We start from the raw sequence: 12,061 nt of genomic DNA on the forward strand, positions 1-12,061 counted from the left end.
AAAATGAATTTTTGTCAACAAATGAGACTTTAATTCCCAGGACAAAATTATTTCTTATTGAAACAACAAATTTTCAAATGAAGGGATAAATGTTCAACTTAACTGATAAATCTTTAACTAAAGTGATGAATATTCAACTAGACTACATGCATTTTTAAATAAAGGTGCATGTTTTACAAGAAAGTATAACTTTTAATAAAGGAGTTTTATCTGAACCAAAGAGTCATCTTTTTGGTTGAAAATAAAACTACTAAAAGAGGAATTTTCAGACAAGAAGATCCACTTTTAAAGAAGAATAACTTCCTACCAAAAATACTATTTTTCAACAAAGCACATGATTTTTAAATGAAATAGTTCAATTTTTAATTAAAAAAGATCGATTTCAACCACAAATAAAATGGTTTAATTTTTAGCTTAAATAATTACTTTTCAACTAAACTGTCAAATTTCTAACCAAAATACTTAATAATAAACCAAAAAGTTTAATATTCTACTAAAAAAAGAATATTTCTCGACCAGTAACATGATATATCAACTAAATACATAGTCCAATTTTTAACTTAAATGATACATTTTGAACAAAATAGTTAAATTTTAAACTAAAAACATCAGCTATCAACAACAAATGGAATACCCGTGTGGAAATAACTCCATTTGACCCTATTACAAGTCGGGCACTAACCGGGGACTAGTTGGGTCATTAATTTTTACAAAGGACCCAGTCGGGGACTAGTTGGGCTTTTTGTCGTTAAAATTTCAACCGAGGCCTGGTCGGTGGTTGGTCAAGGGCTGGTCGGGCCTTTTTGTTCACTAGTTTTCGTGTGGGTAATCTTCAGGCTCTGCTCGGGAGCTAGTGGGGCTCTGGTCGGGTTATTCTTATGTTTGAGTTTTCGGCAAGGTCTTATCAAATGAGGTAATATCTAAAAAAGCGTAATGATTTTTTTATTCTAAAACACTAAGAATATATTTAAGAATAATTTGACACAGTTTTTTGGAGAAATAATTTAATAATGTTAAAGTCATCACGGAGAAAAATGGAAGGTCTGTTTAGCAATATAAACATGCAAACAGACCATATTGCAGGGTCGACTATAGGACAGCTCTTGAATATGGCTAAAGCGACTATCGCTATAAAGTAAAAACAAGAGGTCCAAATCGACAATCTCAAAAAGTGGACTTAATTTCCACAGATCGTCGTCTCGGTCATCTCAAGTTGGCTGACCCGATCATTGTGAAGCGTCGGTTTGGAAATCCCGGATGGTCGATTTGATTTTATTAGACATTCGACTGGGTCGTATTTAATGGTCGATTCGATTATCTTACATATTTCACGTAGTTATTGCGGATGGGCGATTCGATCATTTTTAAAGGTCGACTTGATTATTTCAAAGTGTCAATATAGATATTAAGCAAGGAAAATTCGGTTATCGCAAAGGATCGATTCGAAAATCTGAGATGGTGAAAAGGACTATTGATGATAGTCAAATATATATATATTTGAATTATTTTAAAACAAACTTTTGGTTCTCTATGTCCGAACTGGCATGAGGTTCTACTATATAAATAGTGGGAAGTCCTTTATCAATTGATTTCAAGTAGGCATTCCGATAATAATCATTAATCAAAATGTTACTAATGCGTATAAAAATCGTTAAAAATGTAATTAATAAAAAATAATTATTTATGAATGTAATGTTAACGCTTTTTCTACGAATTAGTAGTTTTTTTTACTGATGATTGGTATAGATTGAAAACTATTCATAAATTAATAAAAGTCATCGCACTATTCAATTAGTACAACTTCATACGAATTCAGATACAGAGTATAAAATATTCACCATAGTATTTAAAAACCTTACATAAATTATAAATTAATAAAGTATACTGCAACTGCAAATGTTAAAATTAAAAAAGTTTCTTGCCAGCTGCTTTCCTTCTTCTTGAGCCTCCCCATAAATATTCCCTAGAACAATGTAAATAATAAATTAGCATAAAAACCATTAAATCATTTTATTATTTAAATAAAATAAAAGTTTTTAAGGTAGAAAGTCAAATGTTTTGAAAAAAGTAGATTTTTAAGAAAAAAAAATCAATCTTCAACAAAAAAGATTATTTTCAAAAAAATTATCAATTTAACACAAGATTTTCAACCAAAAAGTGAAACTATCAACAAAGAAGAAGAAATTTCTACCCCAAAAGATAAATTTTCTACAAAATAGTTGATCTTTGGACCAAAAAGTTCAACTTTTAATAAAGGAGATGCACAAAAAAAATGCCATAAAATTCAACTGTATCTAATTGAAAAAAAACCGCAACAAAAAGTACTTCTGTTCTTTCATTTTTAGGTTTCCTTTTTACCCAAAAAAAGTAGTTTTTAATAAAATACATGAACTTTCTACCCAACAGCACAATTTATAACTTACACAGTATACAGGATACAGTTTCAACTGAAAATGGTACATATTGTTTAATTTTCAGACAAAAAATCTATTAAAAAAATTATATTAGAAAAAAAACAATTTCCAACCAAGAAGATGAATTTTCGATAAACAGTAAAATACAAATTTGTAACTTTTTGAATACACAGGATACAGTTAGAACCAAACATGGAATTGTTAAATTTTTTGATATATATAAAGAATAATTTTAACAATAAAAATAGATTTGCAACAAAACTTTTGAATATTTAACAAACAAACAAAAAATTATCTGGCCAAGAAGATTAATTTTCTACAAAACAATAGAATTTTCAGATTAAAGATTATTTAAAAATGAAACGCATAAATTCTCAATAAAAAATTTGAACTTACAAGTAAAAAACATCAATTGTTTCAAAAAATGAAAATTTTAGTTTAAAAGATTAATTTTCAACTAAACATGAAACGAATTTTAATCAAAATAGTTACATTTTCAACCAAGGAGATGAAGCTTCAAGAAAAAAATAAGAATTTTTAACAAGATTCCTAATCAAAAAGAACCATCAACAAAGAAGGACGATTTCCTACCCAGAATACATTAATGTTTAACCAAATAGTTAACTTATAAGTTTCTAAGATCAATTTGTACCAAAAAAAAAGTTTTCCCAACAAATTACATACACCTTTATCACACCTTTTAATAAAAAAACGTATCTTTTACAAAAAGTTGCATTTTCTACTATATAGTTATTTTGCGAAACAAATTTTTGAATTTTTAAACAAATAGGGAATAGGTACATTTTTATTTGGAAAATATAATTTTTTATTTAAAAAAAAATATTTTTAATAAAAAAAAACTACGCTTTTACAAAAAAGTTGAATTTTCTACAACATAGTTGACTTTCCAATCAAATTGTCCAAATAGTCATATTTACATTCTTTTTTTACCCCAAAAAAAGGGAAGTTTTAATAAAGGTGTTCAATTTTCTACAAAACAGTTGAATTTCCAAGACAAATTTTCTATACAAAATAGTGTCATTTTTAACCCGATAATATGAAGTTTCAACAGAAAGTGAGTTTTCAATAAAATAGTTAAATTTTAACTTAAAACGTTTAGTTTTTGACTTGAAAAATAAAATTTCAAGAAAATACATACACCTTTAACCAAATAGTTGAATTTGTAATCGAAAAGATTACTTTTCTACCAAAAAAAATCAATTTTCGACAAACTACATCAATTTTGAATAAAGCAGTTCAGGAATGGAGCAGGTAATAAAACAGGTATAAAAAATAATTATTGAATAACGACTAATTACCTATAAATATATTAATTGTATTTTCACTGCAGTTTCAGCTCTCCATTCTCTGCATATGGGAGTACGAGTACGACCCTGCTCCTGCAATGTGTCCTTCAATGAATTTCAGGAGTGAATGTCAGAACTGAAAAATAAAGATTTAGTTTTAAGTTAATAAATACAATTTAAGTTGATCCTAAATCGATTAATCCAAAAATTAACAGTGATTACTGAAATAATTATAATCTACTTCAAACTAACATTAACATCAAAAAGATTAGAATTAAATGTCTTAAATCTCACATCACAAATACGTATTTAAAACTGGTACTTACAGAATAAGATATTTTCCATTAATCCTCAATAAATGCACTCACTTTACACGGAAATCTTGAGTAAAAACATTTTTTTAACAGAAAGCACCAAGAGTTCTCCGAATTCTATATTCTAGCAAACTAGCGATACCCTTTAATTTTTCACGCGCATGATTGACGCGCAAAAATCAAGTAATTGACCATATGCAATGGCCTATCTGCTCCTTCGTGGATGGTCGAAATGAGTGAAAACAATATGTGCGGATTCACCATGCCGAAAAGGATACCTTAGTTATCCCTGATGGTGAGCCTGATGTTCTTATAAAAGTCAGACTGGCGATAAAATAAGATTCTTTTTAACCATGTCGAAAAAAATTTCGAAGGACCGTTCGACCATGTAGAAAGACTTTCTGTCTCTCTAAATTTTTACCATACAACGTTGACCATCCATTTTTCTCCGTGATCTCAAACATTCTTAATACATAATTATTAACTTAATAATTTTGTACGAAAATCAACTTTTTATTAAAACAACGATAGAAATCTACAAAAAGATGTAATCTTATTTTTTGTAGTTTTTTTTAGAAAATTGCGAATTTCTAGGAATCTTTATAAATACCTTTGTATGGAATTTTAAGAATATCCATATTGGAAAAGAGACATATAGATGTAGGTGAAAAGTCCGCCGGAAGTCATAAGACTCTAAATTTGTATAGATGCTTATATTTCAATTGATCTGAAAGGTTTCAAAAGCAATATCCTAGTAGTAAACTATTAAGCACGGTACAGTTCAGATTTCGCTACTACCTTCATTTTAGTCTTGCCGTTCTGCACTGATAGCTTTATAGAAAATCCGCAAGGGCGTGAGGTGCCACCTCTCGCGCAACAGAAATGACGCGTCGAGTAATTAAGACAGCAGTCCACACGTAACTAAGTATAATTACCTGGAGCAAAGACTACCGTGACCAACAAGGCGGTTTCTTTAGAGTGAAGCTTTTCTATTGTTGCATTACAGCTGATGTTTTTTTTTAAATTAATATTCCACAAATTTTGGGGAATTTTAGTCACATAAATTTATGTATTTTTAAGCGTAGGATATGTTCCCTATTAAATCTTGGGTAAATTTGAGCACTTTTAAATATTTCAAAAAAGTTTATGAAGATTTATGTAAATAATACGGGGTTTGACAAACTTTTAGGGAATGTTTCAAAAATTTTGGGGCGTTTGGTTAATATTCCGCACGGATGTATAATCATATGGCCCCTACGAATACCCGATCAGGCCACGACTAGGATAAGTCGGGCCACCTGACTAGCCCCCGTATAATCTACCGTGACGCTACTGGGGGGGGGGCTGTTCAGATGACCCGACTAGCCCCCGACTCTAAGTGGGGTCAAATGGTCGGGAACCAGACTAGTTCCCCATTTGCATTTCTACACGGTTAGTTTTATTTTCAAACAAAAAGATGAATTTTGAAAAAAAAAACTATAAATATTTAACTGTAATGCTTAAATATTTAACCGAAAATACGCATTTCAAATAAAATTATGAATATATAAACCTAAATATTTACTTGAATTTTTTTTATATAATGTTTTTGTAAAATTAACAAACGTTAATACATATCTAAATTTGTGAATATGATTTGAGCAAGGTCAGCTGAAAAAACGATTGATTTTGGTTTGAAAACTCCTAAAATGTGCATTTTTCATATAATTTTTTCATTAAATGAATTGTTTCAGAATATGCAATAGCAATAAAATTACATGAAAAATTGGTTTCATTTCGCTTCAAACTCCTAAAATGTAAACTTGTTTATATATTTGGCTTCTCAAATAAATAAATAAATATCAACGGATAGTATAATTTTTACCGAAAATATAATCGGTGATACCATTAAAATAAGAGTTGACGAAAAAGAGAAGAGATTTGCTGCCTATTAATTTCTGTGATGCTCATTTGTTTATAGTTTTTGTTTACAGAAGTAGTTATTAATATTTTATTCTGAATTTTGATGCTCACCTATCATAAAAACAATAAAAGCAAACAATTTTCCACCAGGAATATACTTTGACAACAAATATTCTTGATGTAGATTATTTGTTATTAAAATCTCCTAACAAAAATAACCTTTGCAAGCTAAAATTCTTTTCTTTCTGCGTATACCGCTTTGCATTGAATTGAAGTGATCTGAAGTATACAAACAATTTTTCTACGGGAATAAAACATGAAAAGCAAAAACTCAACACTTCGCTATTTGCATCAAGATAAAAACCCGATCATGAGGCAGTATCGTATCGAACTGCACCACTATGGGCAGCTGTATTATTTTTTTAGGAATTTCTTTCACTTAGCATAGGATTTAGGTTAACCATACGAAATGTATAAAAATTTTATACAGTTTTTTGTAACTATGTAGTGAAAGAAATTCTTCGAAAATAAAATATTATGTGATGAATTTGGAGATTTTTATTTCGTAACGCTATTATCGAGAATAAGGGTGCTGGTCTCAATATTAATTCATGTTAGGTATGCTGTTGGTGTCAAATGCCCGGGGTAATCTTCACATACCAAAAAAATTAAGACTGGATAAGGCAAAACAAAGGAGCAATCTTTTGTTTTAACCCTGCTAGTGTTCCATTTATCCCCTGGCGGACCGAAGGAACGGACAGAATCTCTATTCTTTAGCGTGCATCTACAGCAGTGATCGGCAAAGTTTTTGCTCACTTTTAAGGTATGATCAAGCCCGTCCCAACTTAATTTTTTCTACTACTTTTCGGTCTATACATAGACCTCAGTGTGAGTCAGCTTTCTCCAGCAAGGGTCTTTTGTCCACAGACATGTCAAAGTAAGGAAATTAAAATTTTTAATTTTCCAACAAAGGACCCCTGAGAAAAGGGATTATATGCCCAAGCTCTCAGTTACCTGACCTGAAAGTAGGTCGTTAGCCAGCTTAGTCAGGGTTCCCTGGCTTGGTCAAGAGCGTGCCGACCACTGCCCTATAGCAGGGGTCTTCACAATCCACAGGTAGAGTGTGACCCAAGATCGCTCAGCCTCTTTCAAGATCTACCATTTTTTTTCGACTGGAAACTGAGAAGAAATTTATGACCCGTGGAAAAAATCCCAGTTGGAATGGCTCGGAGAACCCTTCTTTCTGGTATGACTGGATAAACTTTGAAATACAAGGTATGTTATTTAAAGTATTTGAACCAAGCAATTGCCGATAATTGATCACAGATAAATGTGTTCGACATTAATAATACTAAATAATTTTAAAAATACTAATAATTAAAATGAGTGTTCAAAAAAAAATTGAAAGCGTTCAAAATTTAAGAGTTTTTTTCAAATTCAGAATCTGTAAATCAAATTATTCCAGAATAATATTTCGAAAATATAAAAAAGTAAAAACTTTAAAAATTGGTCATTAAAAATGCAAAGAAATTGAAATTGCTTTATCACTTTCAAATAAAACTAATTTTCAATTTGAGACTACTTTAAATTGCATTGAATGTTGTAAAGTGAAAACTGCTTAAATTGTAGAGTTAAAATTTTTTATTACATTTAAGACAAATTAAAATTGATTCTATAAGTTTGTCTAAAGGAAACAAATTAATTTTTCACCAATTTTCCGTTCAAAATATAAATTTTCAAAATTATAAACCTTTTCAGCGGAATTATTAAAAAAAAAACTTCTGCATTAAAAAGTATTTTTTAATTTTTAATAGGAAAGTTTAGAGAATCACTATGACAGGAAATGTAATTTTTTAAAGAACATATACAATTTTCAACGACAGAACTTAAAAATTTGATTGTGAACTCTCACCATTTTTTAATAAGAACATTTTTTAAACTTTCTTGTAATGTTTAGTTTTTATGTGGTTCAGTGTATTTTACAAGGTGTAAGATTGACACGAAATGTAATTTATACTGTCGGCATAGTACTACGTCGATCGTCGAGCCATCCGTTCGCCACACTGTGAAAGAAATTTGTTGTAAATATCTACTGCGTTTTTGTAATTGTACGAAAACCTGGAAAACAACTGCGTATAAAATAATGAACTTCCAACTGTAAAAGTAAAAGTACCACATTAAATGTAGTGCTTTTACAAGATTTTGGAAAAGTACCTTTCTGAAAGTAGGAAATAATTGAGTGAAATTATTTACTATTTTCAGAGACGAGAATTCCCAAAACTTCGTAAAACCACTATATTGAAAGTGGTGTTTTTACTTTTATAGTTGGAAGTTCACTATTTTAAATGCGGTTATTTTACAGGTTTTGGTACAATTACAAAAATGCAGTAATTTGATGATTGTGAATTCTCTTTTGTTAAAGCTCCTTCGGCTTTAACGAACACATTGTAAGCACGTATCTCGTGCTACTTACTCAAGCTTGTCCCTGAAATTTTATGTCATTTCCATAAATTGTATATTATTTTGATTCGTAACTTGTATTGGTATTAAAACAGATGAAGTATCATTGTCTCGTTAAAAAAAAGTGTTATAAAACGTTTTATTGAAATTTTTGTCGTTTTTCCATAAACTGAATTTGCTCATTTCCAATGTTTTCGTCATGATTCAAACTTTACACATACACACACACACGCGCGCGCGCAAACACACGCACACATATATAAAAAATTTGCCATAAGGACAACCGCAGGATTTTACCGGGAGCGGGTGCTAATCTGAAAAATTGCACCCACTCCCAGCGAAATCGCGGTAAAATTTCAGCCACAACCACGTCTCACGACTGTGAGATAGGTGGATACAGTCTGTAACGAAATCAATATGACGATCCGGCAAAAGTTTTGTGCACCCTGAGAACACGGAGCGATCCAAGGACTACCGCCTTCTGCATTTTTCCCGCAAGTGTTTTAGCATTTTGTTCACACGCAAGGACGCTTTTCAGGTTATTAACGAGTGAAAGCTTGGGACCTCCAAGAGCGACGAAGATAAGGACGATTAGTTTAACAGAATATTCCCGGTACAATCGTTGCAACTCCTTTATAAGGTCTGCATACCTCTCTTTCTTTTCAATTTCCTTGGCTATGATGTTTTTGTCAGCCAGTGCCGAAAATTCAATAAGAAAACATGGTTCGCTTCTCGACGTCAAGAGGAACCATGTCTGGCCTCGATTGTGCAACAGAAACAATTGTCGAGAATATAAAGTTCCAGTATATGCGGCACTTCCCATTCTCGACAATTGACTCGATTTCCCTAGGAGCATTTAGAGGAGTGATATTAAGGTTAATGCCATAAGAGTGACAGAAATGGTAATAAAGCTTCCTTAGTACCGCGCTGTGCCTTTGTACCTAGGTTGTTCTCGCATGAGTTGGAGAACTAGAGAGTATGTGAGCTAAATGCTTGGGGTGTGCATGGTACGCCCTGCAGTTATCATCGGGAATGTCTTGGCTCAAAATGTGGCGACGGTATGTTAAGGTGGAAATGACACCGTCTTGGTATGCCAAAATGAAACCCTCCGTACCAGACTTCAATGACTGATCCTCCACATTTCTGTGGAGGATACCGTGCATCCTATTATCGAGGAGCTGTTCACGGAAGTTTTTCTCTTGTGCTTTCTTAATCCGGGCTTTCAGGATTGAGTACTCGTCATAGATAAGAGCTAATGCATTTTGCTCACCCCTAATACTGAAGTTAAGTCCGAGTATTTCAGCAGCCTCCTCCGCTGCTTTGTACAGAAACGCTCCTTTGCCCACTTCTTCGTGATTCCTGACCATTTTAAGAAGAGGGTCTCTTCCATTTGCAACTCTATGTGCTGTACCTAGAATAATCCTGTTGTGAAGGGATTCAAGACTCAACATTTAGCGACCACTTTGACGGCGTGCGATGTACAGTCGCGGAGCAGAAGACTTAAAATGAATGCTTTTGTTCATGTGCATAACCTTTCTTGTCCTGATAACAAGGGGTCTGAGCTCGTTTAAATAAACCTTGGCGCATTTTTCTAACCCAAACTCCGTTCCAATTTCCTTAGTGTATCGTTTGACAATCCCTAAAGCCAGATGTAGTTGCTCTTTGTTTATAGCATATATCTGAAGATCGTCTATGAAAAATACATGAGTAACCTTGTACTTTCGATCTGCAGGTTTGCCGCACAAGTACCCGTCGGAATGGCAAAGTGCTAGAGATAGTGGCAATAATGTAAGGCAAAAGAGGAGTGAGCTCATGGTGTCGCCCTGAAAGACACCTGTCTGAAAAGTGACCTTGTTAGTTGTCAAAAAATTTCTTCCAGATAAGATAGTAAATATGGTTTTCCAAAGGGGCATCAATCTCTCTATGCACCGAACGATTTGTGGATGAACCTTTAAGCTTTCCAAAAGACAGATGATAAGTCTGTGGGAGGTCGAATCGAAAGCTTTCCGATAATCAATTCAGGCCATCGATAGTTCACGCTGGTAAAATGCTGCAGCTTTGCAGACGCATCTATCGATAAGCATCCTATGATTTAGGATAGGTTGAATATCTCATACAGTGTGTTCAGACAAGTGATTGGCCTATAATTCTTCGGGTCAGCTAAGTTGCCTATTTTCGGCAGAATTTTTGTCTGCCCTTCGACCAACCACTCCGGAATCGGCTCTTCCGACTTTAAATATAAGGTGAAAATACGGGCCAAATGCTGATGGGTTGAAGGAAACTTCTTCCACCAGAAGGTTTTGATAGAATCTGGTCCCGGTTCTTCATCCCTCTTAATACTTTTTTCACCTCCTCGGTATTGATGGGTGGGCATTCTTGATCAAGTGTTATGAGGACATCATACAGCTCCTTGAAGCTATTTATATTTTCTGAGTCTTCGTCCAGTCTATGCTGCACTTCGTAGACTTTTCTCCAAAATACTTCGACCTCCTCTGGTTTGGGCGGGTGGTCGACAGTAACTGGAGGGTCTTGGAAGAGTCGAGATGGGTCAGAGAGAAACTGTCAATTTTCTCTCTCCCTTCCCTTAGCGTCAGATAGTATCCGTATTCTCTCAACAATATGCTGTCTGAGATGGTCAGCAGCTTTGACTTGTTAAGTGTGTGATAACGAGTCAGGAGTTCGCGCGCGAACTTTCGAACCTTATCGGTAAAATTCCTGCCAGATATGATGTAGTCAATCACACACAGAATGCGTGACGCATACTTTCTTGGTCTTATGATCAACCGTTCGTTTTGTTTTACGGTTCGCATCGGCCAAAGCTGTCGCTGCATTATACACACAATAATTGATAGCCCAGAGGTCGGATTCTTTGGAAAAATGTCCACGAAGCTCGTCATCTATTTCAGTCAGATCTTTAGGCTTGATAGAAATCTTGGTGTTGATGGTTCTCCGGGTCATAAAGCATTGCTCTTCGTTTATTGGATGCCTCCCCGCGGTTGGGCTTAGTGTTGCCTCTCTTTCTCTACTGCCGGCTTGTTCTAGCTGTGGTGGAGTAGACGTTCCAGTTATATATTCCCTTTTTCCGAGTAGTTCTTCTTGGTTTCGCAGACGTTGCTGCGAAAAGTGCGATAGCTCTGGGTGTTTCTCGTACCACAGTGCATGTAGCCGTGCCAGGTAACCCCGTTCAGGGGCCACACTCGCATCGTAGCACTCTAGCAAGTCGTGATTTAGTAGTTCCATCCACCTAAATGTCCCGAGATTCCGGCAATTCATCGCATTGAATCCATTTTCATTGGCTCCCTCAGATCTAGAGTGGTCAGCATTGTTGGCCGACCCATTGTCGGGAGCCCTGCGCGTTCTTTTGTCTTGAACCGCACTTACTATAACTATGTTTGGTGTTGTCATTGTTGTTCCCACGAGAAGCTAGAGAAAGGGGTTCGTGCATCCTTGTAGAGCCCCGCATGTAAGGTTAAGGCTGCCTACTCTGAGAGGTCGCTGGGTATCCCAGAATCACCGTTCTACCAGGTGTATACATATGAAACCGGTATTGCCATCTAGCGGACAGTAGGCACACTTGTAGGCACTGTCGGAATTTACCATTTGTGCTAATTGGCGTATTGTCATCTGTCAACAATATCCAATACCAAACATTTCAAGTTTCATA

The 12,061-nt window shown here is 34.1% G+C and overlaps 1 protein-coding gene and 1 pseudogene across 1 annotated transcript in view; one reads left to right on the forward strand and one right to left on the reverse strand.

The window, feature by feature from the left end:
- The window catches only part of LOC117182227 (calcium/calmodulin-dependent 3',5'-cyclic nucleotide phosphodiesterase 1-like), a 1,276,250-nt gene that overhangs the window by 545,436 nt on the left and 718,753 nt on the right, over window positions 1-12,061 (reverse strand). The window lies entirely within an intron of this gene.
- LOC117182395 lies at window positions 4,963-5,138 on the forward strand (annotated as a pseudogene).

This window comes from Belonocnema kinseyi, chromosome 10 (assembly GCF_010883055.1).
Source record: "Belonocnema kinseyi isolate 2016_QV_RU_SX_M_011 chromosome 10, B_treatae_v1, whole genome shotgun sequence".
NCBI lineage: Eukaryota > Metazoa > Arthropoda > Insecta > Hymenoptera > Cynipidae > Belonocnema > Belonocnema kinseyi.